Source organism: Mirounga angustirostris, unplaced genomic scaffold (assembly GCF_029215605.1).
Source record: "Mirounga angustirostris isolate CCGP_5_RB_7025 unplaced genomic scaffold, mMirAng1.0.hap1 SCAF_11, whole genome shotgun sequence".
In the NCBI taxonomy this organism is placed as follows: domain Eukaryota; kingdom Metazoa; phylum Chordata; class Mammalia; order Carnivora; family Phocidae; genus Mirounga; species Mirounga angustirostris.
In genome coordinates, this window is record NW_026991719.1 from 37,498,890 (window position 1) to 37,511,527 (window position 12,638).

Consider the following 12,638-nt stretch of genomic DNA (forward strand, 5'->3'; position numbering starts at 1 on the left):
AATTGCGTACATGCCTGCCATATGCCAAGCTCTGTGGCAAGAATCATACTTACAGACAGCAATTGAATTCTAACAACAACCGAGGTAAGCGCCACTATTATGTCCATTTTTCAGATGAGAAAACCGAGGCTTGGAAAGGTTGAGTAACTCACCCAAGTTCCCACAGCTAATAACTGACAGAGTGGGCATTTTAACCTATGTGATTCCAAACTCTTAGCCAAATCCCACACTGCTTTTCTAAGTAAGAGACAGGTCTGAAGAACACTGTACTTCTTCTTAGCCTATAGCAAAGGTCATAAAACTGTTTTTATTTTTTTTTAAGATTTATTTATCTTAAAAGAGCTGGGAGCTGGCAGAGGGAGAGAGAGAATCCCGAAGCAGACTCCCTGCTGAGTGCAGAGCCTGACACAGGGCTCAATCCCAGGACCCAGGATATCACAACCTGAGCCGAAACTAAGAGTCGTCCGCTTAACCGACTGAGCCACCCAGGCACCCCATAAAACTGTTTTTATAGAGGATCGTATCATAAATATTTTAGGCTTTGTGGGCCATATGGCTTGTTGTACTATTCAACTATACTGTTGTAGCAGGAAAGCAGCCATAGACAATACATAAATGAATGAGTATGGCTCTGTTCCAATAAAACTTTATTCACAAAAACAGGCACTGGAATGGATTTGGCCCATGGGCTTTAGTTTGCCAACTCCTGATGAGTAGGAAACCATTCAAGGGTTATAAGCAAGAAATGGACATGATCAGTTTTGGACAACATGACTTAATTGTCTGGTTCATGCCAGAGACATCCTCAGGCCATTTCAGTCTAGATGAAATGGCTGTTTCTATAAAGTGTCAGCAACTGAGACTCAGTCTCCTTATACTTTCACTTCTCATTCATTTTATCCCTTTATTTCAAAAATATTTATCATAGTGAGACCTCAATATATTAATAATAAATATTATTATTATTAATAATAGGTCTCACTATGATTCAGGCACTGTTTAGGCATTAAGGATATAAGAACAAATAAAAATAAAGTTGCTTTTCTCATGATGCTTACATTCTGGTGGCAGGAAGACATACATGCACGCACACACACACACAAATAGGAACAATATGGTAAGTTATGATGAATCCTCTGGAGGAAAAAAAAACGGGGCCAGCCAGCACTGGGCAGGTGGATTTTATATGAAGTAGTTAGGAAAATCACTCTGATAATGGGACATTTGAACAAAGACTTGAAGGAAACAAGAAAATGAGTCAAATGGATATTTGTAGGGAAGAACAAATTTAAAACCCAGTAGTGGGAATATACCTAGACCATTTGAGCAATAGCAAGGACATTGATATGGCTGGCATTGAGTGAAGATGAGTGGGGTGCAATATAAGAAGAGGTCAGACAGGGACCAAGGGTCAGATCAGAATAAGAAGGGCAAAAGAGGGATAGTTAGTTTATTTATTCTTCAAGATTTTATTTATTCATTTATTTATTTATTTAGAGAGCATGAGCAGGGGTGGGGGAGGGCAGAGGGAGATGAGAGAAAGAATCTCAGGCAGACTCCTTGCTGAGTGCAGAGCTTGACATAGGGCTTGATCTCATGACCCCAAGATTATGACCTGAACCAAAATCAAGAGTTGAACACTTAACCAACTGAGCCAACCAGGTACCCCAGGGTCTAATTTAAAGTATGACTTTCAGTGGTGGCCTAATTGGGCAAGGTTTTAACATAATATCTTAGTATTTAATGGTAGACAAATGATCTCAGAGCAAGCCTTGGCAAGTACACTGTTGTTTGGTAAATGAATTGCTTCCTAGGAGAGTAAAGTAAACTTCCCTTACAGGAATGTCCTGAAGCAAAGAGGGAAGCTATTTATCGTTTTATACTCTTACATTTCCTGGGTGAGATTATCCTGGAAAAATAAGTCATGTTGACACAGGCGATCTTAATTCTTAGTCCCATTTGCTGTGTGATGTTGATGTAGGTGGACACATGTCTCACATGCTTAAAAACATTGCACCAGGGAGCCTAGGTGGCTCAGTCGGTTAAGTGTCCAACTCCTGATTTCAGCTCAGGTCATGATCTCATGGCTCATGAGATCGAGCCCCAGGTCAGGCTCCGCCCTCAGCACTGAGTCTTCTAGAGATTCTCTCACTCCCTCTGCCCCTCCCCCCACTTGTGTGCGCTCTCTCTCCCTCCATATCCCCCTAAAATAAACAAATAAATCTTTAAAAAAAATATATCTCATGTAACCCTCACCTTCAGGAAGGAATGAGGTAGGAATTATTGTTGTCCCCACTTCTCAGATGAAGAAGTTAAGGCACTGAGCTTTTAGGTACCTCATCTTGGTCACATAGCTACCAAAAACCTCAAACAGGCCTGACCAGGTTCAGTGCTGTGCCTTTCAACCATTAGGGCTGGTGCGTCCTGACTCTAGACATGAGGTCTAGATAAAATCATCAGAAGTGGAGGCTCTTCCCACAGTCAGCAAGTTCAAATACACCACTGCACTGCTGCATTTTAGCCTCCAAAAGCATCAGTTACTACAGGACCAGAGAAGCAGTCTGCACCCTGCATTTCAAGTATAGTTGGAAGGTGATTTCGCCAAGGGTTTTTTTTTTTTTTTTTAAGATTTTATTTATTTATTTGAGAGAGAGAGTGTGTGTCTGAGAGCTAGAGCACAAGTAGCGGGGGAGGGGGGCAGAGGGAGAAGCAGACTCCCCACTGAGCAGGGAACAGGAAGCAGGGCTCGATCCCAGGATCAGGAGCTGAGCCAAGGGCAGACGCTTAACCAACTGAGCCACCCAGCAGTCCCTCACCAAGGGTTTTTAAATCTAAATCAAGTAAGAGAAAGAAGCTGGGATGAGCCACAAAATTTAATTTAGAAAAAGGGCCCCAAAAGGAGGCCTTTGCAACCTTGTGGAGTTTCCTTGCAGGTGTCTGCAAATGGAGAAGGGGATCTGGAAAGGAGCTCTGTGTGCAATGGAAATGACCCCAGCTCAATGCTTATTCTCATGGGATACATTTCCTCCTGCAGGGCTAGAGAGGCTAAGAAAAATAGCAAGCATTCATTGAGAGCTTACGGCATGCCAGGCACCTTTGGGGCTCTCATTGCTTTACATACATTATCTGATTTGGTCCACACAACACCTCCATGTGACACAAGTGGAGAAATACAACCCTACTTTAGAGAGTCAATGGAAAAACACAACATAATTTAAAGGGAAGTTCACGGAGAGCACAATGGCTGTATTTACACAAAATAAAATTAAGAAAATAAAAATAAATGTCTGTTGCCTATAGATTTCTGTAACTTTGTGTAATTGCTGGAGAAAGGGATTTTGAAATGTACCCAAATTGAACTGTACCTGTTATTTTCCAGTTATTTATTTAAAGGTAATTTTATCACACCCTCCACCCATCAAATGGGATAGCATTTCTATCAGATAAATGGCTAGGGATTTTTAAGATAACAAAACACAAGTGAAAACAACAACAACAACAAAAAAAAAACCACTTCAAAGTCTCTGAATTCTTTCTGGATAGATGTGTTCTTTACCAAGTAAATGTGTTCTTTATCCAAGTAAATATCAAATACAACCGAAGCACAGAGAAAGAATATGTATCTTCTTATTTTAATGACAGAAATGATCAGGGATACATTACATATGTGTAGAATGATCTCTTTATCTTATATTGAAAAACTGTGAAGAGATATTTCTTCCCATATGAAATCAACCCCCACCATCACCCAAAGAATATGTAAAATGGGAGGAAATTGCATTTCAAACGAAATCAAGAAATAGCCATAATAACAAACTATAACCTGAAAGACTATCAGCCAAATGCAGTGTAATCCTAACCTAAACAGAGGTGAATGCCAGGACAGACCTGAAATTCTGCAGATACTGGGGAGTAATTGGTAATAACTACAAAGGATGTACTATATACCAAGAGATGTTCTAAGTATTAACTAATTTAATCCTAATGGCCCTGTGAGGTAGGTACTTTTATTATCCCCATTTACAAACAATGAAACAGAGGCACAGAGAAAGTAATTCACTCAAGATCACCGTTGGGGAGCAAAAATTTCTGTCCCCTTCCAGGTCCTTCTAGCCAGACTAAGAATCAAATTGATATGAAACAGATTAACCGGAGAAAATCAAATTAAAGAGTGTACATACGGGGAATCCACAAAGACATGGAAACTCCAAAGACAGTCAGGCAAAATGAGGTCTGTAAGTCATCCTGAAGTAAGAAGCAGGTGGGGGCTTGGGACTTCAAAAGGAAGAAGTACAACCCTGAAGAAGAATGAAAAAGAGTCTATGTTTGGTAAACAAATATTTGGCAGGTCACTCAAAAAATGGGACACAGAAAGGGCTTTGATCAAACAGGCCTTGATAGGTTCCTCCCAGTCCACACTACATAACTTCCATCACAACGTAGTTATCTATGGTGAAAGCTCTTTTCCGGGGGCAGGTCCTCTACCTAAATTCTTCCACGCAACTGAGGGGGAGGTAAAGAGCTTCAAGGGAAGAAAAAATTCTTCTCTAACCTCAAGGTCTTCCAGCTGGTCTAAGAATTCAATTGACATAAAACAGATTAAGAGGAGGAAAAAAACAAAAGTTTTATTACATGTGCATGGAGGCCCAGTCATAGAATGGAGACCTAAAGAAATGACCAAGGGAGTTTTTATACTTTTTAGACAAAGAGATAATCAATCTGCAAGGAACTGGTGGACAAAAAAAAAAAAAAAAAGAAAAGAAAAGAAAACTGAACTTTGGGAGCTTCAATGAGTGATGAATTCTAAACAGAATTTGGACTGGGGTAGTAAATTAGTAAAATATTACAAGGGTTGTGTATACAGTTTTCTGGGCTTTAAATTTCCTATCTCTGGTGATAAGGATTTTTCTTTACTTTCTGGTACAAGGAGGGTACCTTTTACATGGGAGGTTTATTTCTTGCTTTCAGAGGGGCAGAGAGGGCCTGAATGTCCTTGCTACACAGGCTGTCTCTTAAGTAACTTTTATTTAAAATAATCAATATGCCAAAGTGGCACATTTTGAGGCAGCCTGCCCTTGGCCCCTACAAAGCTTTTCCTGGATCTGCTGGGTTGTGATTGCTTTTTAACTCAAAATAATCTTCATGCCAAAGTGGCCCATCTTGGGGCAGCCTGGCCTTGGCCCCTAATTATCACACAGCTACTAATTATCAGAATTACAGTGTGAACTCTGGAATCTGAGTAGAGCACAAAGCTTTTCAAAAATAAGTAGCATAAGAATCCCCTGTTTAACAGAGCAAGTTTAGTGCAGGGCTGGGCTGAGGTAGGGGATAATGGAGGGCAGTTTGAAGAAAGGAAGGCAAGGGCCAGGGGCCCCCGTCTTAAGAGGAAACTGCCCTTAAAAGGAAAAGGACCCCATTCTGTTATTCTATACCACCCTGGAAGGAGCCCTTCACCCTCTCCCATGTAAACGACTACTTGATAGGTAGATGAGCACATGGACAAAAAGCTGATTGGATGACAGGCACAAGGAGGGTTAGTCAAATTAAAACACCCCACCAACAATCTCATAAAAACTCCTAGATTTAAACATCAAAATGGCAACCCTCTCGGGTCCCCTCCCTCTTCGGGAGCTTCGTACTATCACTCAATAAACTTTGCTTTGCTGCCCACCACTCTTCATCTGGTCTACCTCTTCATTCTTTGGAGCAGTGTGACCAAGAACCGTGGGCACTGAAGGAAAAGAAATCCTGCAACATATAGACTCCTTAGAGCTAGTGGCAGGGCAGGCAGCCCTGATCAAACCATCTTCTAGAAACAGGCAGTCAGTGTGGCAGCAAGGTGGGGGGAGGGGGGAGGAGGAAATGTAGCAGTGGAAAAGTTTTTTTCATTCTTCCCTTCAAGGTTCTTTGGCTGGTCTATTAATTAAATTAATATAAGACAGACATACAGGGGCACCTGGGTGGCTTAGCCATTGAGCCTCTGCCTTCGGCTCAGGTCATGATCCCAGGGTCCTGGGATCGAGCCCCGCATCGGGCTCGGCGGGAAGCCTGCTTCTCCCTCTGCCACTTCCCTTGCTTGTGTTCCCTCTCTTGCTGTGTCTCTCTCTGTCAAATAAATAAATAAAATCTTAAAAAAACCCAGACAGACATACAGGGAAAAAATGAACGGAAGTTTAGTAACACGTATGCCTCCTGTACGCATGGGAGAGACCCAGGAAAATGGAGTAACTCCCTGAAATGGCCCTAAATACCATCTTCAGCAAAAGACAAAAGAAGATGTTGGGGGTGGGGTATACCTTATGAGAGGTTACCAGGCAAAGCACAGTAACAAGGGTACGGTTGTCATGAAGATTTAGGTCTTTGCCTTCCCCATTGCTAAGAGTTCTTCAAGGTTTAGCCACCCTTTTTTTGCTAGTCCAGCAAGGGAGATACACTTACAAATGGAGATTTCTCTTATACATACAAATGTTTCTTACAAAAGGGTAATTTCTCACTTTTCAGAATTTCACCTGTGTCTGCAGTTTCTTAAAAATAACGAGCTTCAAAAAATCAATATGCCAAAGAGGTATATTTCAGGATGGTATATTTCACTCTCCTTCAGGAGGCAACCAACTTGTAGCTCATCATTAGCAGGAGAAGACCAAATGCCAAGTCACGCTCAAGAGGCCTGTGGCACAGGGGGCTTTACTGCAAGACCACTGGGCCAGTCTTGTTAGCCTGAGCCACACAATCCACGAAAACCCCTTCTGACATTCTGGATTTAAATCCAAGCAGGCTGAAGCCTCATGTGTCCTTCACACACAATTCTTCAGCCAACAGTCCATAACACAAGTCCCGCATCACATTTTGAAGATAAGTTTTATGTCATTGGGCCCCAGATAGATTATTCACAGCACAGGTTGGTTACTGGAAAATAAGCTGATAGGGGGTAATGGAGGGAACGATCCCTCACTCCACTAGCCAAAATAAACTCCAAAGACATGAAATGTTTAAACATAATGAAATATTTAAAACCCAAGAAGAGGGGACCCTTCCACTCAGACAGAAGAGCACGTGACTCTTATCTCAGCGTAGTGAGCTTGAGCCCCACATTGGGTGTAGAGATTACTTATTTAAATAAATAAAGTTAAAAAAAAATTAACAAAACCCAAGAAGAAAGCAGAAGGGATTTTAAACAACGCATTTAGGGTGTTGATCAAAAAAGTTTGAAGACCACTGCTATATCCATTAAAAAAAAAGAGCATATAGGGCGCCTGGGTGGCTCAGTTGGTTAACTGACTGCCTTCGGCTCAGGTCATGGTCCTGGAGTCACAGGATCGAGTCCCGCATCGGGCTCCCTGCTCGGCAGGGAGTCTGCTTCTCCCTCTGACCCTCCCCGCTCTCATGCTCTCTCTCTCTCATTCTCTCTCTCAAATAAATAAATAAAATCTTTAAAAAAAAAAAGAGCATATAATCCCTGCTAATAAATCTGTATCTTTAGGGTACACAGTATACATTATATATATAAAATACTATATATATGAGATATGGATTTATGCCTACTATTGGAGATAGTGGTTCACCATACCATAAAATGTATTTCTATATACATCCACATAGAGATATAAATTTAATCCTTACAACTCCATGAGGCACATGTTCAGAAATCAGCCCTATCTTTAGAAAGCCAACGTGTAATAATAATGGTAAACTATAAACAGTGGTTCACTTCATATTTTATAATATGTGCATGAACTCTGTAATGTCTGTTAATCAGGCTCCTCCGAACTGTCTTTTCAACTAGGTCCTGACTTTTGGGCCTCCATGTTCATCTTTGCACTGTCTACTTCTAGCAAGGGTCCTGTTAAGCCAGTTTAGCCAGAATCACCAGCCCTTGATACCTAATCATTTTCAAGTTCTAACCACATTCTTCATCCTCCACCATCCCCTAGGTGATGTCCAATCAACCTGGCCTGCCTTCAGGAAAAATTCTGTTGGGTCACTTTAGCCAGAAAATCCACCCCCCTTACCTCTGATGTTTCCTTTCACTAATTTTTCCATCAATGGACCCCCACTCTGCTCCTTGGCTAAAAATTCCCATTTTTCATTTATGTATTTGGAGTTGAGTCCTATCTCTCTCCCCCACTGCAAAACCCCTTTGCAGTGGTTCCTACACCAATCGTGGTGGTTCTGAATAAAGTCTGCCTTCCTATTCTTTCACAAGTGTTGTGACTAACTTTTTTTTAACCAATCTTAAGGTGAGGTAAACCCCTATTTACAAATGTAAGCATAAATCCATGTTTTGAATCAGTGGATAGCACTGATGCTAGACACTTGGTAACATGGTCTCAGTAATGGGGAGGATACCCTAACTTTCCCTTGTGTTGCTGAGTTACTCTCTCTAGTCTTAAAGTCCTGGGTGTGGGTGCACAACCTCATGATGGAATCTGGGTTATGGGTTTATGCCTGGCTACCTTGGGGCAGAGACAAAAAGAATATTTCATGTTCCCTGATGGGAGGTGAAGCTCTGCGTGAAATATGGGATTCCCAATGAAGGGGAAGTAGAATATAACACCCCAAAATATGCCTCTTTGGCATTAGGATTATCTTGAACCGGTTTTTTTTAAGAAACAACAGACACAGGAGAAGCTCTGAAAACTGACTAGAAGTGATCCTTTTGTAAAGGGAACTCCCTTTGTAAAGGTGTCTTTTTCTCCGTACCAAGAAAAGGGAGAGGACTCTAAATCTCTAGAAACTCTTCCCAATGGAAAAGGCAACAATTTAAATCTGCATAACAATCTTACCCTTGTTTAGTGTGCTCTGCTTGATAACCTTCCATAACTGACCCCCAACACACACACACACACACACACACACACACACCACATCTTCTTTCTCTTTAGCTGGAGATAGTATAGAAGGTGGTGGCTTGAGCCATTTCAGGGAGTTATGCAGTTCCTGGGTCTCTCCCATGTATACAGGAAGGATACACGTTATTAAACTTACGTTTTTCTCCTGTGAATTTTTTATTAGCAGGGTACAGAGTCTCAGCCAAGAGCCCAGAAAGATAGGAGAAAAATTCGTTCTCTTCCCCTTATACCAACAATAGGAAAAGGTTGAATATTGGACAGTTGTGACAAGGAAAACTGTCCATGAGAGCATGTCTTAGCAATCCATAGTGGCTGAGAACATGGGCACTAGGGTCAACAGACGGAGATCCAATACTGGATCCAAACTCTGCCAACCCTGTAACCTGACTTCTCTCTCATTTTCTTTTCAGTTGAAATATAACTGATATACAACGTTATATTAGTTTCGGTGTACAACATAATGATGGATATTCGTGTATATTGCAAAATGATGATCACAATAGGACTTCTTTTTTTAATGGGGTTTCACCTGAGAATTAAACCCTAATGCCCCAAAGCAATCACTGGATGCAACACATGAATTTCTCTCCTATGTACCTAGAATGGTGCTAGCTACATGTTCTCTTTGGAAGAAATGAGAAAACACTCATTCAAACCTTTTTCTCTAGGGCTTAATTCTCACACCAAACCCCTTATGAGAGTAGTTGCAGGCTAAATAAATCACTTCTCTTTTCCATGCCTGTTTTTTTCATTTTAGCTTCTGAAGTATAGGTACAAATTGTACCTGTTCATATTTTTTAATGAGAATTTAATGATAAGACATGTAAAGCACTTAAAACAGTGCCAGGCACAATAATATATGTCACTGTTATCAATATCACATTCATATTTGTATTTTCCGCTTCTTCTTGAAATATGGGTCTCAGTAAATAGTTGAGAAATGAACAGGTGTGTGCATGTGTAAGAATAAACAGCAGTACTGTGCAGAATAAATTAGGACAGATGGGAGGCAGAAAAACTGGTTGAAACCTGCTGGTATATATATATAACTGAAGAGGTTTTGAAACAGGGGGACAGTAGTGAAAATGGAGAGGATGCAGGTTTCTGACATGTTGCAGAGATGATTCCACAGGACTTGGGATATGACAGGATGTGGGCAGTAGAGATCACTCATAGCTGTTAGCTTGGGTAACTGAATGAATGAATAGCGGCATCATCCAGAGAAAGGAAAAAATTCCAGGGAAGAATGATGAGCTGAGTTTGGGACATTTGGGTAATTAATCTTATAAGAAATATTTTTTAAAGATTTATTTATTTATTTATTTATTTATTTGAGAGAGAGTGTGCACAAGTGGGAGGGGCAGGTGCAGAAGGAAAGAGAATCTCAAGCAGACTCCACACTGAGCACAGAGCCCGACGAGGGGCCGGACGATCCCAGGACCCAGAGATCACGAACTGAGCCAAAACCAGGAGTCGGAAACTCAACTGACTGCGCCACCTAGGTGCCCCTAATCTTATAAGAAATCTTATAATCGGTCTTTTTTTTTTTTAAGATTTTATTTATTTATTTTGACAGAGAGAGAGAGAGACAGTGAGAGAGGGAACACAAGCAGGGGGAGAGGGAGAAGCAGGCTTCCCGCTGAGCGGGGAGCCCGATGTGGGGCTTGATCCCAGGACCCTAGGATCATGACCTGAGCCGAAGGCAGACGCTTAATGACTGAGCCACCCAGGCGCCCCTCTTATAACCAGTCTTTTAAGACTGGATATTTATTCAAAAAGATCTCCTGTTAAACCCGAAGAATCCTCCAATCAGGACTGCATCCAAAACATTTCGAGAAGAGCACCATACTTGGTGGTTTGGTTGTATGCTGGCAAGTCACAGAAACAATTGTAACGATATTAGGAAGCAGCAGCGGAAGAGTACAGGAATTTATGGCTGTAATACAGGAGAATACTGTGGAATTAATTGGGAAGACTATAGCAGGGCCTCAGAAAGAGATTATAGTTGGGAAGGAGAGCCAGCAAGTACCCAGGAAAGGCTCTGTGTCTGGGTCTTCTTTCTTGGGCTGGCTTCCTTATTCTGTCCCTGAAGACTGGCCTTTTACTCAGATCATATGCTGGGAAGTGGCCATGCCCCCTGTAGCCGATGTCAGTGTTCCACCCAGACCTCCATCAATCCCCTTTTGTCCTTTTTCTGGATCCCTTAGCTTTGGTATACTTTGCCTTCCAAAAGTTAGCACCTGCGACCCGTTTAGGGGACAAGTGAGGCAGTCCTGGAGTCATTTGCAGGATGTAGCAGAAATGGAAGTGCCTGGAATTTACATTCCCTCACCTCTAGGGTAGCCCCCCTTTTTTTGAAGTATATATATATTTTAGGATTTTATTTATTTGGCAGAGAGAGAGAGACAGAGCACAAGCAGGGGGGAGCGGGAAAGGGAGAGGGAGAAGCAGATTCCCCGCTGAGCAGGGATCCCAATGTCGAACTCGATCCCAGGACCCTGAGATCATGACCTGAGCCGAAGGCAGACGCTTAACTGACTGAGCTACCCAGGCGCCCCTAGGGTAGCCCTTAGACAGTGGTAATGTCTGAAGGCATCTGAATGCCCTGCTTCCTTGCCTCTAATCGGGAAAACTCCAAGGTTTACTTTATATTCACAGGTTTTACTGTGGAATAAGACTGAGTTCCCCTACCCTCTGTGGGACTTTTGGTTTTCCCTTTTCCAACCCTGTTTCCCTTAGTCCCTGACTGATTTTCCCTGTGAACACTTATCTAATGATTTATTTGCAGATATATCTTCATCTCAGGGTCTGCTTCAGGGGGACCCAATTATTATACATTATATGGTGTCCCCCCAAAAAGATATGTTGGAAATAAGGTCACTGCAGATGTAATTAGTTAAGATGAGGTCATTAGGGTGGGCCCTAATCCAATATGACCAGTCTCCATGGAAAAGAGGGACATTCGGACACAGACGGGCATGCAGAAGGAAGACACAGGGAGAAGATGGCCATGTGACTTGACTGAGGTACCTACCAGCCAAAAAATGCTAAGGATTGCAGCAAACACAAGAAGCTAGAGGAGGCAAAGAAGAATTATCCCCTAGAGCTGCCGAAGAGAACACAGCCTTGATTTCAGGCTTCTGGCTCCAGAATATGAGAGAATAAATTTATGGTGTTTAAAACTTCTTGGTTTGGGATATTTTATAATGGTGGCCCTAGGAAACTAACACACTAATCACGAGTAACTCTGGTCCCAAGTTTTACATTTCTTCTAAGAGATCAGCAGAGATGGACACCAGATTCTCTTAGTTCCTATTCCAAGTACAGATTCTGATTGGAGAATACAGGTCCTTCAACTCTATGCAGGGGGTGGAGTAACACTGTATAAACAACAATGTTGTGATTAAGAGGAAACAGTTCCCACAGCAAAGGGGAGCACCCTTGAGCCCATGGATGGAGAAACATCCCCAAAATAGCCACTGGAAAGAGATTTCTCAGCATGGAATTTTCCTGTCCTTTGTACAGTCCTAAGTGTCCAACAAAAACCAATGAAGGAGTTTGGTTACTTTTTCAGATTCAGAAGATGTTCCAAATTTATAGGGATTTCAAAACATGAGATTTGAAAAAGCCTCCAAGTTGATTAGTGTTGCCATTTTGATTCCCTGATTTGGCTTCTCGATGGCAACAATGCATGCTACAGAATAACATTAATTCAGAACCAACAACAAATCCTGCTGTGCATTGAAACATGAAGTCAATTTATGTCAAATGTTGTTTCATCGAGTTTGA

At 41.8% G+C, this 12,638-nt stretch overlaps 1 long non-coding RNA gene across 1 annotated transcript in view; it reads right to left on the reverse strand.

The window, feature by feature from the left end:
• Window positions 1-3,406: 3,406 nt before the first annotated feature.
• The window catches only part of LOC135361920 (uncharacterized), a 357,682-nt gene continuing 348,450 nt past the window's right edge, over window positions 3,407-12,638 (reverse strand). The window contains exon 8 of the long non-coding RNA XR_010406089.1: window positions 3,407-4,298. This is a non-coding gene — a long non-coding RNA (uncharacterized LOC135361920). The remainder of the gene's footprint in view (window positions 4,299-12,638) is intronic.